The sequence below is a fragment of the Lotus japonicus genome, chromosome 4 (genome assembly GCF_012489685.1).
Source record: "Lotus japonicus ecotype B-129 chromosome 4, LjGifu_v1.2".
NCBI classification, from domain to species: Eukaryota; Viridiplantae; Streptophyta; class Magnoliopsida; order Fabales; family Fabaceae; genus Lotus; species Lotus japonicus.
In genome coordinates, this window is record NC_080044.1 from 48,299,659 (window position 1) to 48,314,335 (window position 14,677).

General features: G+C 40.9%; 2 non-coding genes across 2 annotated transcripts; both read left to right on the forward strand.

Moving 5' to 3' along the window:
• The first annotated feature begins 11,151 nt into the window (after positions 1-11,151).
• On the forward strand, positions 11,152-11,258 carry LOC130716374 (small nucleolar RNA R71). The gene has a single exon (XR_009011991.1). It is a non-coding gene; the product is annotated as a small nucleolar RNA R71 (small nucleolar RNA).
• A 2,110-nt stretch (positions 11,259-13,368) lies between these two features.
• Positions 13,369-13,475, forward strand: LOC130716461 (small nucleolar RNA R71). Its single transcript, XR_009012072.1, has one exon. It is a non-coding gene; the product is annotated as a small nucleolar RNA R71 (small nucleolar RNA).
• The last annotated feature ends 1,202 nt before the right edge of the window (positions 13,476-14,677 follow it).

Here is a 14,677-nt window from a genome sequence, read left to right on the forward strand (position 1 = left end):
ATTATCACCCTCAATACCCGACTCATTGGTCGCGTGACCTCCAAGGCCTCCTCCGGCGCTCGCATCATATCGTCTCGCATCCTCTGCTCTCGCCAATCCCATAGCTGAACCATAAGTCGCGCAGTCGATGTCTCGAGCCTTGCCGTCGTCCACATCAAGCAGAGATAGGGTCGCATCTCGACTGATCACACGCATGCTTGTTGTCTAGGCGTTAAGCGCCCCAAACAACAAACAGCAAACAAGCAAACAAGCAAGGCTCAACTTCTAAAACACACACATCATAAGTAGGGTATACTACCCTATCAATCACGAGTTCTTCACTATGCTACCATTCACAAATATGGGAACTATATTAAGTTCTAAGGTTCACAAGTATAGGGAACTATCTCATAATTCTAAGTTTCACAAGTATAGGGAACTATCTCATAGTTTATTGTTAGTCAATGCTCGTGCACATGCATGCAGACGCTTTGGATATCCATAAGCCAATCCCTCATGGAAAGGCAGGACGAACACGAATCCATGATCGGGGTTGGATACCTCCAACACACCGCTGCCCAACAGCTTGATGATCGGGGTTAGACCTCTCCAACGCACTGCCGTTTCACGTTCGTCCTTTGTTCAGGTTCATCCCCTGAACGTCACCACTGACTAGCCCAGTCCAGGTCACCAGCCGTGGCCAACCAAGCCCAGTCTAGGTCACTTGGCCCACAAATGCATGACATGCAAGTCAGTCATCAACACTAGGCCCTAAGCCCATCACGTTCATCTCTTATGAACAACATATCATCGCATAATAACTTGCATGCATAGCAATAAATATAGCTAACACCCTAGGCATATAGGCATGTTCATAATAACACTAGCTAGCATTTATTGCATCATCATATAGCATATCTAGCACATACATCATCAATAGTCCTAGCATCATGCTTGCTAACAATCACAATCACAAACAATTTATCTAGGCCGAGGCCGAAGTGCCCTTACCTTAGTCACAGCAGAACACGTCCTAGGACTTTGGATTTGGCGGGGTCACGCTCGCTCCGAACTTCCTAGTCATGTGGACAGAGTAACGGTACGAATTAGAAGTCGTTTAGCGATAATATATCCCTTCCCCGTCGTTTATAAAATACTATCTTAAAAACCTCGAAAAATCAAAACTTTATCTTTCATAAGATCAAAACCTCTTTTCTAAAATAATTGTTTGAAGATCATAAGAACGTTATAAGAACATCATGAATTTCTTAAGAAAAACCCCCAAAATCATAAATATTCCTAAGCAACTCGATCAAGATCATTCTCTTCTGGTTTTTGGCAGATCAGCTTAAGCTGCAACCACAGAGCATATTGAGAATGGCCTTGCTCAAGGCTTAGAAACTAAAGCAATAAAAATAAAGAAAGACAAGAGAGGGAGGAGAAGCTCACAGCTAAGGAGAGAAGATAGAAAATGAGCTTGATGTGAAGAAAATGAGAGGGAGGAGCTCTCTATTTATAGTGAAAGGTGAGAGCAAAGCATTAATTGCTTTTCTTCCTCTCTAAGTGAGGCCCATGGCCGCCCCTTTCTTCAGCCCAACCCAGGGTTTCTAGAGCTTTCGAAGCTCCGCACATTTAGCCCTCAAATTTAGGTTTATTTCCTAATTAAACCCCAGAAAAATTAGCATTTAAATCCCTAATTATTTAAAATAATTAAATCTGAATCACAAGGGTTTCTAATCAGATTTGGAGAGATCCCTTAGGTTGTGTTTGGATGGGGGAATATTTGAGGGGAATGTAATTTTAGAGGGTATTTCAAATCTCTTCAATTAAAATACCTTGTTTGGATATCTAATGTGGAGAATTCTCAAATTACTAGTAATTAAATGAGGTATTTTACTCAATAGGATTTAGGGTAATTGAAATCACCTCAAAATAGGAGGAATTTCAAATTCTTCATCTCTCCCTTAACCCTATCTAAATTCAGTAAAAAAAATTAATCTCGGCTAAAAACCCTAAAATCGGCCATAAACTCGAAAGTCAACCAAAAACTCAAAAATCGGCCCAAAACCCTAAAAATTGGCCTGACACTCAAAAATCGGCCGAAAACAGAAAGATGGTCCAAAACCCTAAAAATCGATCCGACTCTCAAAAATCAGCTGAAAACTCGAAAGTCAGCACAAAACCCTAAAAATTTGCCGATAACCCTAAGAATCGGCCGAAAACGTGAAAGTCGGCATGAAACTCAAAAATCGACCCAAAACCCTAAACTCGGCTGAAAACTCAAAATTCGGCCGAAAACTCTAAAATCGGCCCAAAACCCTAAAAATCAGCCAAAAACTCAAAAATCAGCACAAAACCCTAAAAATCGGTCTGAGTTTTCGGCCGATTTTTTCGAGTCGGGCCGATTTTTAGGGTTTTCAGACGGCTTTTGAGTTTTCGGCCGATATTTGAAAGTCAGGTCGATTTTTAGGGTTATGGGCCGATTTTTGAGTTTCGAGTCGACTTTCACGTTTTCGGCCTATTTTTAGGGATTTCTTGTCGTTTTAGGGTTTTGGGCCGCTTTTTAGGGTTTTGTGTCGACTTTTGAGTTTTCGGCTGATTATTGAGAGTCGGGCCGATTTTTAGGGTTTTTGACTGATTTTTAGGTTTTCGGCCGATTTTTGGATTTTCGGCCGACTTTCGGTTTTTCAGCCACTTTTTAGGCTTTTATGTCGACTTTTAAGGTTTCGGTCTATTTTTGAGAGTCAGGCTGATTTTTAGGGTTTTCGACTAATTATAATAAGATAAAAACAATTAAATTAAGGAAATTCATTTATATTACCCAAACAAAGAATTTTACAATTGATCGAATTTCAACATTTTATCCAAACAATAAAATTTGAAATTCAAGGGAATTCAATTGAATCATTTGGATTCCCTAGCATTTAAAATCCCTTGAATTTCTACAATCCCTCATCCAAACACAACCTTAAAGTTTTAAAAATTTAGAAATCAATCCCACATCAATTAGAAAGTCAAAGAATCAAATCCCTAATTTCTCTCCATCATGAAACCTAGCTAGAAAAGGAAATTTTTGCAAAAGTCTTCTTTTTCCTTCCTCCACAAGTCTTGGCCGACCACACACTCTCCATGCTCAGATTTTCACCAAAAATTTTTAAAATAATAATTTAAATAAAAACCCCAAAATAATTAATGCATTAAATGCACCATTTCCCTCCTAAATGCACCCAAAACTTCAATTTTAAAATCAAAAATCCTCATCAATAATTTTTGGCTCCAAAAATTCGTGCACCAGCTCCATGATGCCTCAAAAATATTTTCAGAATTAATTTTGATATTAAACCATAGGTTGAAATTATTTAAATGCATTTTATTTAAATAAAACCTCATTTTATTTAAATAAAACCTTCAAAAATAAAACCAAGGAATATTCTCTCCTAGAATATTCTTAAAATCATGCCCAGCACCTCCCCATAAGGTGCGGCCCACGAAATCGTCCTCGTCGACTCGATTTGCCAACTCATCGCTGCTGTCGGGTCAATTTTGACCTAAAAGTCGCCGTCGCCGAACCCTAGCAATATTATAGTCAAAATGCGCGTATCGTCACGCTCATCAACGTCTAGAGGTTTCTAGGACTTAATATTTCTTCTAACAATTAATCACCTTTTTAAAAGGCATAATATCACATATAGCACAAACAATTCACAGAATATTATTTAATATTATTATTAAAATAGTATGCCCTAAAACCGGGTCTTACACTCAGTCATCATGATAGTTTCATCAACCTCACTCAACTTCCTTCTTTTACTTAGGATATTCTTCATGAACTTAGCGTAGATTGGCATTTGATCCAAGGCTTCAGAAAAAGGAATATTGATGTGGAGTTTCTTAAAAACCTCCAAAAACTTAGAAAACTGTTTATCCAGATTTTTCTTAACCAAAGCCTTGGGGAATGGAATCTTGCTAAGTTCAGGAGAAGGAGTGCTTACAACTCTAGCTTTCACAGGTTCACTCACTCCCTTCTCCGTAGCACCCTCATATTCTTCCTCTACTTCCTCATTTTTCTCTCCCTCAACTTGTTTTTTTGACTCATGTAACATTCTCCCACTCCTAGTGGTAACAACAGCAGAATTTTCTTGTTTAGACAAAATTAAAGAATCGGGAGAAAACTTACCTTGAGGTATCTCGGTCATTTGCTTGGCCAGCTGACCAAATTGACTTTCCAAGTTCTTTATAGCTGCCTCTTGTTTCTTATAGTTGCTCACCGTGCAGTTGATAAAGCTCTCCAATAGTTCCTCTAAGCTCTTCTTGCCACCATTTTCACCAACTTGCTCTTGGTCTTGGTGAGATAGTCCATAGATTTGATCTTGGAAACCTTGACTAGTCATGGTACAAAAATCACTAACTTGAGGCCCTCCAATAGCCACACACTCCACTTTGGCTACTGTAGCACCGACCAAATTCGACGCCTGAATGTGATTTTGAATCTCTGCCATTCGTTCGGAGAGTTGCTTGTTGGAGGCCAAGAGCTTGTCATAAGCTTCAACTTCAAACATACTCCTTCGAGTTTGACGATCATTTTCAGAGTTCGTGGCTCTCGCTGCCATCTTTTCTATTAAGTCATACCCCGCTTGTGGGGGAAGAGCATGGAACTCCCCACTTGAAGCCGCATCTAGGCCAAACCTCCAAGAGTATTGTAGACCATTGTTGGTCAATTCGCAAGTGTACGAATACCTCCGGGTTTTAAAATATCAAACCACAGGGATTGTGAGTGAGAATTGTTGATTTAAGCCTAAAGTTTTCAAGTTTCTAAAGCAATAAAATTCAGAAATTGGTTTTGGTAGTTTGTGACAAAAGTTTTGCAAAAGAGCAATGTTGATAATGTTGTAAATGACAATTGATAGAAAATTGCCTTGGGTTGTTGATCATCTAAACCACTTTAGTCCACCTATCCTATGCATGTGACACCTTGATTTATCTCTTGTTGCTATAGCCTATGTACTTACTAGTTGATTCCTCACAAAAGTAATTCTCTCAAACTGAAAGTTAAGCCCAATTCCTTGTGTACTTAAACATTCATACGAGGTTTATAAGCATGTATATTCAGGCCAACAAAACCCTCCCCTCACTCTAAACTAAACATGCATAAAGGAATTGAAATTCAAGATTAAATCAAGAACTCATGCATATGGCTAGTGAATTCATGCAGAAAATGTAATGAAAACCTGATAAAAATACAAGTTGGAAGCCTCCCTAGGCCCCAAAGTTCTCCTCAGCTCTCAAACTTAATCCAAAATGAGTAAAAATGTCTCCTCCCCCAAAGAAATTGGCCTAAGCCTTATTTATAGCCACAAAATACGAGTTTGGGAGCTCAGGCGCCAATTCAGAGCGCCTGAGCGCCAATTGCATGCCCAAAACATGCTCTCTAGAGCTAATTGGCGCCTAGGCGCTCAAGCTCGCTTGGAAAAGACTTTTTGGCTTCTGTAACTCCTCCTTCAATCCTCTTTAAGTCCTCCTTCAATTCCATGCTTCTTGGCCTTCTATTACCTTCAGTTTCTGCTCTCCAAACCTAACCAACAAGTCAAGGGAAGAATCTAGAAGCTCAAAGAGCTCATTAGCACAAGAGGTCCTTCATTTAACACAACAAAACCATGCAAGTCCTAAACTTACTTAAAATGCAAGAAAAGTCCCTATAAAACTACAAAATTACCAAAAAAAGTAAAGACTCAAGAAAAGATAAAAATGCATGATAATGCATGAAACACTACATGAGACTCAACAAAAAGACTCAAAACAAAGAAAGAAATGACCCTAAAAACACTACTAACATAGGGTCATCACACCACTATACTCAACGGCAGCTCGCCCTCGAGCGTAAATAACACTCGCTTGCACTCAAGCGCAAGAAATGCTCCCAAACAAGTGCTCTCAACAAGGAATACTACAAGAAAAACAGGGGGGCAAAGGAATCACAGCTAGTTCCAAGAGAAGGACCCGACAACCTACTTCATGCATCTTTTGAAAAGAGAAGAGTGTAGAGTCCGTTCATGAGAAGCATATAGAACTAAAAATCCTAGGATGAGATGGTGATTTAGTGCACTGAGCACACAAGCAAGTTCATAGGTCCTGAATGTCATTCACTCATTAGCAACAAAGATCAAACTTGCAAATATTCAAAGAGACTTTCAAAAGGGTTGAAACATTGGCTAGGTAAAGCATGGTGGTGGTTGGTCCCTAAGGAAAAACTAGGCTTTCAAGCACATTGAGTGTGGTCCTCTTCTAATAACCCCGGAGCTTTTCCCAACAAACATTTTTTACAAGTCTCTTGCACCCCCTTTTTCAAACTTTCTTTTTCTTTCTTTCAATTCCAACTTTTGTTTAGGAGTTCTTTTCTCTTTTTTTTTTAATAACTTTTAACTTGGGGCAAGAGACTATTTCACACTTTTTTCCAGCTCCAATCAAATGAAACAAGGACCAACACTCCCCAATATTCCAACCAAACATCCGTCCCAACCACTTGGCTACAATAAATTCTCCAATAAGGCTCAAGTGGGACAACTAAGGGTAATGTTCAACCAACAAATTCAGAATCTCAAGAAATCCTACAAGTCCCAAGAATAAAGCAAGAATCACTAAGCATGTTATGAGTGAAATTAACGCAGAACCAAGAATTGCAAGTGAGTCAGGATCCTTCAGGGAATTTTTATGGTGAAGGGTCAAAGATAGACCCTTAATGGACTCACCTCGACTCCTTTCTCAAGAAACACTCAGAAGACCGAAGTCTCCTCCTCTCTTCCCCAAACATGCAATCACTCAACCCCAAAGACAGCAACAAGTATTCACAAAAGCATTTTCAAAAACAACACATGTAAGGAAACAAAACTATAGCTAAAAGCATGTGAGTATAGGGAAGTAAAAGACCCAAGAAAAATAAAACTAACTAAACAATGCATGATAAAAAGAAAAACAAAATCTACAAATTGAAAAATATGCTAAAGATGCATGCCCTAAACTAAGAGTAGGAATACCTCAACATAGTCACTCCATGGGGTCATGGTCACCCCTTCCGTCACCATAATCCGGATGAACACCAGCGTCATGCATCAAGCTCAAATCTATCATCCCCTGCTCCAAGGTATTGAAATCCATGGGGCCATTGTACCTGGGGTCTGATGTGCTACCTCCCCTCCAATGGAGATCAAGATCCCTGTGTAGGCGATCTTGCCTCAAAAACATCCGCCCGAAAGCGGCCTCCATCCAAGCCGGAGAAGGGTCAGCACGTGGTGGAGTAACAATCTCATTCACCACCTCAACATTTTCTTCTTCCTCCTCTTCTTCTTCTTCTTCTTCTTCTTCATCCGCTGGCTCCTCAGGATCCTCTTCCTCTTCCTCCTCTTGAGGCATTCTTGCCATCCATTCTTGGTAAAGCTGAGTGATCCTCTCCCTACTGAGTATAGGTGCAACTAGCAACCTCTTCTCAATAACATGGACTGGCCTCCTAGCTCTGTCCCTCACTGCATGAATCAAAGTGCAAATCAAGTGAGGAAAGATGGGCCGATGCTTGTCTTTACTCCCGTTGTAGAGGGAATAAATCCGACCAGCAATGATAGTGGCCACGTCCATAGGATGGCCTCTCACAATGCAATAGATGGCAACAATTGTAACCTCTCTAACTTCAGATTTGTTAGAGCTAGGAATGAGGGAATCCTGCAAAAATTCAGCCCAAACTCTAGCCAGCGGTGTCATATCCTTCCTCCGCACAAAAATGATCTCATCATCAACTGCTTCCCAGTCCCGCCCAGGCCTAACAATCACTGCCTTCATGTCTTCCAAGATCTCCGGTGACTTCTCCTTTAAGAGCTCATGATAGGTGGCCTTCTCGGTGAAGAACTCCTTCTCTTGGTCCTCCGTGAGGAGACCAAGATGCCTGCGAATGACTACTGGATTGTAATCAATCACATCTCCCCTGAACCAAGATGAATTCACCGGTGGCCTGGGCCTGTCCTCTTGATTGTCTCAGTAGGTGTTCGCGTAGAACTCCCTAACCATGACCTCACAAGCAAACGGAATGGGGTTGACCCAATTCTTCCACCTCCTAATCTCCATGGCTTCTTCCATGCCCAAGAGGTCTCTCTTTCCCTCCCGATAAAGAACTCCCCGCTCCTTCACACACTCCTTGTGTGCTAGGTGAGATCGGTAAAACTCCTCCTTAATCGCTGATAGGAAGCGGGAGCGATCAAAGCTCCGGGAGGTGGAGGAAGAAGCTGCAGCTCTTGTGTTGGTTCTTGCTCTTTTTACAGGCATCTGCAAAATTGTTAGTACATACACAAGCCCCAAACGTTAGAGATGTTAGTTCAATAATAAAAAGAAATGAAAGAAGAAACTTTGTACAAAAATAAAAATTAAACTTCCTAAGAGCACCCAACAAGCCTCTTAGTGACTTTGGCAAAGGAGAAAAGATCACCACTAAAGCACTTGCCAAAAATCGACTAAGAGAACCCATTGAGTCATTCTAACAAACACCTTGTAAGCAACAACTAAACCACACTAAACCACAAAATCCTAACTACCCATTTCTCACAAATTTACAACCCCTTTCTAAATAAGCACAAAATCAACCCACTATGAACAGAAACAACCCACACCCAACTTGCATAAACAACAAATCACTCACCCAAACCCCAAATGAAGCATGCATTGCAAAACCCATGAACTATGATGAAGGGAAGTGGAAGATGGAACTTACCTTGACTTGAGAGTGAGTGGGTGCAAGTGGAATGAGCTTGATGCAATGCAAAACTTGGAAGCAATTGGAAGAGTCAAAGTGTGTGCAAGTTAGAAATGAGAGGTAGAAATGGGGTATGGAGAGAGTGGGGTGCATTTTTATGAGAGAAATGAGAGTTAAGAGTGGGAAAATGAAAGGTTGGGGTTTTAAAACCCAAAATGTGGGCAAAAACACGTACAGGAGCGCTCGAGGGGAGCGCTCAGGCGCTCAAGCCAGTTCCAGAGGCAGTGCCTCTGTCACTAATTGGCGCCTAGGCGCTCGTGAATTGGCTCCTAGGCGCATAGCACAACTTTTTTCAAAAATTTTTACTTTTTTTTTTTTTTTTTTTGAAATTAACCAACTAAAATACTACAAAATTAAAAGATAGAAAATAGAAAAATAAAAAGAATGGGTTGTCTCCCATTTAGCCCTAGGTTATAGTCCTAGGTGGACTCTCCTTCCGATGGTGTTAGGAAGGAAATTCCTTACCATTGATCAATTCTCCATGAGTGCAAGGTAAAAACCTTGCACAAAACCTCTGGAGTAAATCCTCCCATGAGGCAATGTCCTCTTTCTTATCAAACCAAGCCCTAGCTTCCCTTGTCAAAGAATGAGGGAAGAGTTTAATCTTCACTTCATCACTTGAAACACCCTCAATCTTAGCAAGGGAGCTAGCTTGGGTAAACTTCACCATGTGAGCATGTAAGTTCTCGTACTTGGTCCCCCCATACTTGTTACCACTAACAAGCTTGATGAGAGCCGGATGGAACTCATCAACTTTTTCATTAGCCTTGGGGGACTCTTCTGGAACCTTCGACTTGCTTCTAATCACATCACAAACAAAATTGTTATCATTGTTAGTCTCAATCATAGGATTAAAAACAGAAAACCGTACCTTTTCCTTACCAACACGGAGAATGAGGTGACCCTTGTCAACGTCAATCTTAGCTCTACCAGTAGCTAAGAAAGGTCGACCAAGAATGAGAGGAATCTTCTCTACCTCCTCCATATCAAGCACAACAAAATCCACGGGGAACACATACTTGTCTACCCTCACCATGACATCCTCCACAATCCCGTAAGGAGTCTTGAGGGATCGATCCGCCATTTGCAAGGATAGCATGGTTGGGGTAACCTCTCCTAGGTTCAGGCTCTCAAACATGGTGAGCGGCATCAAATTGATGATCGCTCCTAGATCACACAAGGCTTCCACATCCGCCATGCCTTCAATTTCCACCGGAATTGTGAAACTTCCGGGGTCCCTTCTTTTCTTTGGCATCTTCCGCTGCAAAATGGCACTACATTCCTCCATCATCAACACCGTCTCATCTACTCCCTTCAACCTTCTTCTCTTATGTAAAATATCCTTCATAAACTTAGCATATATAGGCACTTGTTCCAAAGCATCGGCAAAAGGAATACTAATGTGGAGCTTTTTGAAAACATCAACAAATTTTGAAAACTTTTTATCTAACCTCTTCTTAGCCAATGCTTTAGGGAACGGAACCTTGCTAGTTTCAGGAGTAAGATCAACTTCCTCTCTCACCTTAATAGGCACAACTACTTCTCCTTCCACTATCTCCTCTCTCTTTTCTCCCTCTGTTTCTTTCTTCAATTCATTCATCACTCTCCCACTTCTAGTGGCTACAACAAAGACATTTTCTTGCTTAGGATTGGGGATAGTGTCGGAAGGAAACTTACCTTGAGGTCTCTCGGCTATTTGCTTGGCCAGCTGGCCAAATTGATTATCAAGATTCTTGATAGCCGCCTCTTGATTCTTGTAATTATTCTCCGTCCGGTTGATGAAAGTTTCCACCAACTCTTCTAAGCTCTTCTTGGAACCACTCCCTTCACCTTCTCCTCGCTCTTGAGGTTGTCTTGAGCTTTGGCCTTGGAATCCTTGGCTAGGAAATTGCCTTTGAAAGCCATTTCCTTGCCAACTATTACCTTGCCCCTAAGAAAAATTAGGGCGATTCCTCCATCCTGGATTGTAAGTATTTGAAAATTGGTCATTCCGAGCTTGACCCATGGCCTTCACTTCCTCCTCCGATCTAGTCTCTGTGCATTCTTCGCTGTCATGTGGTCCTCCACAAGTCACACACTCCAATTTGGCAACTCGACCACCAATCTTGGTAGTCTTCATTTGATTTTGAATCTCATTCATTTGCTTGGAGAGTTGCTTGTTGGAGGCCATGAGCTGATCATAAGCCTCAACCTCTAGGACTCCTCTTCGAGCTTGGCTTTCATTACTTGAGTTCATAGCTCTTATAGCCATTTTTTCAATCAACTCATACCCCACTCGTGGAAGTAAGGCATCGAACTCACCGTTTGAAACCGCATCCAAGCCAAACCTCGAAGAATATTGGAGACCATCATAGAACTTTGCTACTTGTTCAGCTTGGGTAAGGTTGTGTTGAGGACACCTCCTCAAGAGTTTTTTGAACCTTTCCCAAGCTTCATAAAGATTCTCATCGGTGGATTGAGCAAAAGTCATGATGTCGTTCTTGAGCTTTCTCAAGAAGGCTCTTGGAACAAACCTTGTGGTGAATTTCTCAGCCAAATCTTCCCAAGATGTGATGCTACCTTGGGGCTGTGAATTCAACCATTCTTCAGCAGTGTCCCTCAGAGAAAAAGGGAACAAACTCAAGCGGATGGTGTCCGCTGAAACATTCTGAGCTCGATAAGTGTTGCAGTTGCGGATAAACCGCTCCATGTGTGCATGAGGATCTTCAAGAGCACCTCCACCATACTGATTTTGGCTCACCTAATTAATAAATGCCGGCCTCAACTCAAAATTTCCCGTTCCATCGGGGGAAACTATGCTGCCCGGATAATCGTAGCTCATGGCAGCCGAGGTGAGGTCTCTAAGAGAACGATTGGCATTCTCTGCTTCTTGCTCTTGAAGTCTTTGAGCAATAGCCTCATTCACTCTTTCTTCAATGTGGGCTTGCAATTCCTCCTCCGTCATATGGACAGCCATGGCGGCTATCTCAGCAGCTCTTTGTTGATCTCGACGACGATGGAGAGTACGCTCTGGCTCCGGATCAAACACCAATGGATCCGTGCCAAGTCTACCGTGCATAAACTGAAATCACAAAAAAAAAAGAAAAGGTTAGTAACACCTATTCAATGCAATGTAAATAGTGCAAACGAACAAACTCTTTAACTTAAACCGAAAACCACAAACAATCCCCGGCAACGGCGCCAAAAACTTGTTGGTCAATTCGCAAGTGTACGAATACCTCCGGGTTTTAAAATATTGAACCATAGGGATCGTGAGTGAGAATTGTTGATTTAAGCCTAAAGTTTGCAAGTTTCTAAAGCAATAAAATTCAGAAATTGGTTTTGGTTGTTTGTGACAAAAGTTTTGCAAAAGAGCAATGTTGATAATGTTGTAAATGACAATTGATAGAAAATTGCCTTGAGTTGTTGATCATCTAATCCACTTTAGTCCACCTATCCTATGCATGTGACACCTTGATTTATCTCTTGTTGCTATAGCCTACGTACTTACTAGTTGATTCCTCACAAAAGTAATTCTCTCAAACTGAAAGTTAAGCCCAATTCCTTGTGTACTTAAACATTCATAAGAGGTTTATAAGCATGTATATTCAGGCCAACAAAACCCTCCCCTCACTCTACGCCTAGAAGCAAGTATAGAAGGATCTATATCAATTCATGTCCCTAAATCATAACAAACTTCCATTTGATTATAATCTAGCCTATAACAAAGGTGCACCAAAACTAAACATGCATAAAGGAATTGAAATTCAAGATTAAATCAAGAACTCATGCATAGAGATAGGATTTAACAAACTAAAACTTCATAGAATCTCTTAACCCAAAGCAAAAAAAGAAACTAGCCACTCATGGCTAGTGAATTCATGCAGAAAATGTAATGAAAACCTGAGAAAAATACAGGTTGGAAGCCTCCCTTGGCCCCAAAGTTCTCCTCAGCTCTCAAACTTAATACCAAAATGAGTAAAAATGTCTCCTCCCCCACAGAAATTGGCCTAAGCCTTATTTATAGCCACAAAATACGAGTCTGGGCGCTCAAGCGCCAATTCAGAGCGCCTGAGCGCCAATTGCATGCCCAAAACATGCTCTCTGGAGCTAATTGGCGCCTAGGCGCCAATTCCCAGCGCCTGGGCGCCAATTCCTTGACCCTCTGAAAAATGCACTAGCGCCTAGGCGCCAATTCCCAGCGCCGAGGCGCTCAAGCTCGCTTGGAAAAGACTTTTTGGCTTCTGTAACTCCTCCTTCAATTCCATGCTTCTTGGCCTTCTAGTACCTTCAGTTTCTGCTCTCCAAACCTAACCAACAAGTCAAGGGAAGAATGTAGAAGCTCAAAGAGCTCATTAGCACAAGAAGTCCTTCATTTAACACCACAAAACCATGCAAGTCCTAAACTTACTTAAAATGCAAGAAAAGTCCCTATAAAACTACAAAATTACCAAAACAAAGTAAAGACTCAAGAAAAGATAAAAATGCATGATAATGCATGAAACACTACATGAGACTCAACAAAAAGACTCAAAACAAAGAAAGAAATGACCCTAAAAACACTACTAAAATAGGGTCATCAACCATCATAAAACGTTGCAACCAATTCAGCTTGGGTGAGATTGTGTTGAGGGCATTTTCTCAAGAGCTTCTTAAAGCGCTCCCAAGCTTCATAGAGATTATCTTCAGCGGTTTGCACAAAATTCATGATGTCTGTTTTCAATTTCCTCAAAAGGGCTCTTGGGAAGAACCTTGTTGTGAACTTTTCTGCCATGTCTTCTGATGACCCTATTTTAGTAGTGTTTTTAGGGTCATTTCTTTGTTTGTTTTGAGTCTTTTTCTTGAGTCTCATGTAGTGTTTCATGCATACTCATGCATTTTTATCTTTCTTTGAGTCTTTATTTTGTTTTGGTAATTTTGTAGTTTTATAGGGACCTTTCTTGCATTTTAAGTAAAGTTTATGACTTGCATGATTTTCTTATGTTATATGAGGGTCCTTTTTGCTAACAAAGCTCTTTGAGCTTCTGGATATTTTCCTTGGCTTGTTGGTTAAGTTTGCAGATCAGGAACTGAAGGGAAAAGAAGGCCAAGGAGCATGGAATTGAAGAAGAACTTAAAGAGGCTTGAAGAGGAGTTACAAGAAGCCAAAAAGTCTTTTCCAAGCGAGCTTGAGCGCCTAGGCGCTAGTTATGTTTGTTCAGGGTCCTGGAATTGGCGCCCAGGCGCTGGGAATTGGCGCCTAGGCGCCAATTGCCTTCCAGAGTCAGGTTTCTGCCATGGAATTGGCGCTCAGGCGCTCTGTATTGGCGCCTGAGCGCCCAGACTCGTTTATTTTGTGTATAAATAAGGCTTAGGCCAATTTCTTTGGGAGTTAGTCATTTTTACTCATTTTTGGATTAAGTTCGAGAGCTGAGGAGAACCTTGGGGCTGTAGGAAGGCTTCCAACTTGTATTTTTCTCAGGTTCTTATTACATTTTCTGTATGAATTCACTAGCCATGAGTGGCTAGTTCCCTTTTTAGCTTTGGGTTAAGAGATTCTATGAAGTTTTAGTTTGTTAAATCCTATCTCTATGCATGAGTTCTTGATTTAATCTTGTATTTCAATTCCATTATGCATGTTTAGCTTTGGTGCACCCTTGCTATAGGCTAGATTATAATCAAATGGAAGTTTATTATGATTTAGGGACATGAATTGGAATAGATCCTTCTATACTTGCTTCTAGGAATAGAGTGAGGGTAGGGTTTTGTTGGCCTGAATATATTTGCTTAAAAACCTCTTATGAATGATTAAGTACACAAGGAATTGGGCTTAACTTTCAATTTGAGAGAATTACTTTTGTGAGGAATCAACTAGTAAGTACATAGGCTAAAGCAACAAGAGAGAAATCAAGATGTCACATGCATAGGATAGGTGGACTAAAGTGGATT